The sequence below is a fragment of the Arachis duranensis genome, chromosome 9, assembly GCF_000817695.3.
Source record: "Arachis duranensis cultivar V14167 chromosome 9, aradu.V14167.gnm2.J7QH, whole genome shotgun sequence".
Taxonomy (NCBI): domain Eukaryota; kingdom Viridiplantae; phylum Streptophyta; class Magnoliopsida; order Fabales; family Fabaceae; genus Arachis; species Arachis duranensis.
The window spans coordinates 7,426,959-7,430,590 of NC_029780.3; positions in this window are offsets into that span (position 1 = coordinate 7,426,959).

The window sequence follows — 3,632 nt, forward strand, 5'->3', positions numbered from 1 at the left end:
ATCAAATAAAATAATTATAAATTATATCTTAAATTTAATTATTTATTTAAAAAAACAGGCCTATTGACAGACTTCATGTCAGGCCAAATTTAACAACAGGTCAGACTTAGTACTCATTAAAAATCCTATACCACTTTACAGGCCAAGTTTAGGCCAGTATACTCCACAGTCATGTTACACATACAAGTTTTTTTGGCTTACAAGTCTTACAAGTTGGGCCAAACCCAACAAAAACTACTCTCACCCAACTCAAGTGTGTTAAACACGCGCGTTACCCAACCGTTTTCTGTAACACCCTACCACACAGAGTATTATGCTTAAGTCATAAAGTTAAGGTGGTAAGGTATTATGACTTCTAAAAGTAAAAATGTATAAATATATAATAATAATAATAGTTGAAAGGAATTCATATCGAGGAGCCTGTGAAGAAAAGTCTAAAACACAAATCGTAATGCTCACGTAAATGAAAACTTGAGTACGAAGAAAACTAAGGTTCATAAACCTAACTATATAGAAAGTAAGAGCAGAGAGTGAAGGATACAGAATAACAAGCTCCTAACTCAGCCTGCGAAGCTAAGGTTGGCCGGAGAGTATTTACATCCATATATACATACCCCCCAAAGTTTCAAAATATAAAGATAAACCCTAATTCTCCATAAACCTTTAAGAGGTACAAAATAAAGTAGCTACTCGGAGAGTTAAGTACATATATAAACATAAACTGTACATAAAAATAAAACCCAGAAAATCATTCCGCTACAGGAGTCCAGACGCCTACCGAGAAGCCTCTTGACCTGTATCTGAAAAACAACAATACAGTATGGAATGAGAGCCGGAGGTTCTCAACATGGTAAATGTGCCACACACATAAGATATAAGGTCCTAAGAATGTCAAAAGCAATCCTAGAACGCCGACACTCAGATTATAAAACTTAAATAACTAAAACAGAAACCATGAATAAGGGTGGTTCTCTAAGACTTTCTAAACTTAACCATTTCCTTAAATCTAACTAAACCTAACCATAACCCTAAATCTCTTTGTCTTTCCTCCGTTCCTCTGTTTCCGACGAAATTACAAGGACAAACAAGCAAACAAAAGCAAACACAAATAATTCACAATTAATACAGATAATTATAACAAATAGTAGAGTTTGATCACGTAAACAATCCCAAATAATTCACAAGCAAGCAAATCATACAATATGCACATGATGTAAGCCTGTCCTATGACTGTTGATATCAACTGTCGGTTACGTAGCCAGCCTGACATGTCCTCAAGCTCAAAATACACCATGGGAGAATCCCCAAGTTGACATGAGGGAAAGAACACCCCAAGCTCAATAATATACATGGGAGGAGTCCCAAGCTGACATGGGATAAGAGACAGCACCCCAAGCTTAAAAATTAAGCATGAAAAGAATCCCAAGTTCAATATTATCCATGGGACGAGTCCCAAGCTGACATGGGGAGACGACACCCCAAGCTGACATGGGGGAGACAACACCCCAAACTCAATATTACTTAATCTTTAACGTACATATGCATCTCCAGCATACTCGCAACATTATACAACCCAATTTACCTTCACCACATTCTCATTCTTTCCGCAACATTCAATTCATCATTCCGCTACTCAAAACCAATCAATCCATATCCAAAGCAATCATGAGATATCAATGAAACAACAATAACAATTTCATTTCCAAAATCCTCACTAAATCACCATCAACCACAAGCAATAGTCATCATTTTCTTTCTCACATTCAACATCCTCCATAAGTTTTACTAAACATTAGGCACAATCATACATCCAACCTATCCTATGGTCATCTAGCCTAAGTTTTCACAGAACATTATATATTACATACGTGAAACCTAAATCATACCTTGACCGATTTCTACGTATAATCCGAGACATCACCAAAGCACCAAACACAGTCCTAAAAGGTCCAAAATCACCAACACACGTCACCCAAACTCCACCGAATTACAAAGCTCACAATTCAAACTCCAACATATACATATATACACCTAAATTTACATATATCACACATACATATCCAAACTCAATACCCAATACACAAATTCAAAGAATTAACTAGGGTTAGTGATTCTTACCGTATATGCGCTTTAATTAAGCCAAAACGTATCAATTTTTCAAGTCAATTTGATCCTAAAACATCAAATTAACCAAAATCTCAATACCCAAAATCCTAACATTTTCAAAATGAAGAAGAGAGAATAGGAGTTGAGAATGTGATTTTCTCACCTTGAAAGGTACCGGGCTTTGTAGAGCTCATCAGTGATGACGCGTGGCCACAAACGGTGCAACGATCGGAGCTTCGGATTGAAAGTTATGGCAAATTGAAATCAAAGCAAGGGTTTAGGGTTCTTATTTGCTCCCCCATACCCCCATTTTAGCGTGATTCCCTGTTCTTGAAGGGAAGAGTGGCTGAAAGCACGGTTTTATATAGGGTGGAGTAAGTGGGTTTGAGCCTTGGGCCCAATACGGACCCGATTTGTCCGGTTCGATCCATTTGGTCCAATTTTGGAGTAAATTCTTTGAAATTAATATCGAAATTCTTATTTTAATTTTTTCTATCATATTAAACCATAAAAATGACATTTCTAATTATCTTGATCAATAATTAATTTATTGGCTAATCATTTACTAATTTCTCGGGTTTTACATTTCCAAAGCGCGCTACTTACCATTATGAACGACTCTTCTTCTTCTTCCTCCTTAATCAAATCCACAACCGTCGAGATTTAAGGCACATTCAAAAATGCTGAAGAAATTTTTGAACTCCTTGCCAACAATCGACGAAATCAACAAGCAAACATCAAAATCTCCATAAAAATACCAAAAAGAAAGAAGAAACATTATTGAAGGTACTATTTCATTGATCTTCTAGGTTTTTTAGATTTCTCTTTCTGATTTCGAAGGCGAAGCATTATATCGTCGTATTTCTCTTTTATTAAGTAGATTCATTATGTATTCTTGGTTTAAAGTTGATATTACTGTTCTGGTGAAACTGTTCAAGTCGTTTATACTGTTTTACATACTTTTAGTGAATGGTTTAACGTATTTTTCCATCTGTTTTTGTGCATGTTTGCATGTTTTGAACTGAGTTTGTATACATATAAATTTTGTACTGTATTTCAAGGGAACTCATATTTGGATGTATATGACCTATTTTTGCGTGTATATCAATCGAATTCGAATGTGACTGATACTTCTAGTGACATTTTGAATTTAAATTTCATTTTGAACTCATAGAATGTCATGTAATGAAAAAAAATACAGGTGTATATGACTGGTATATATATCAAGAGCATTCAAGTATAACAGGTGTTGTTGTACTTGTGCTAGTGTATTCAAGAGTATGCATATAATATTATTGTATGTATGTTTGGTTGACTTGAATATCATTTTGAACGCATATAATGTCGTGTAATGGAAAAAATAATAAATGCATATGTGACTGGATTTGGGTATATGTTGCTGGTATTTGGGTATGTGACTGTTATTTGGATAGTATTTTTATCTATTAACAATATTTTTTATTCCTTACAGTAAAAATGACAAGCAAGAGCAAAGGTGGAAAAAATTACAATGTAAACGCACACAC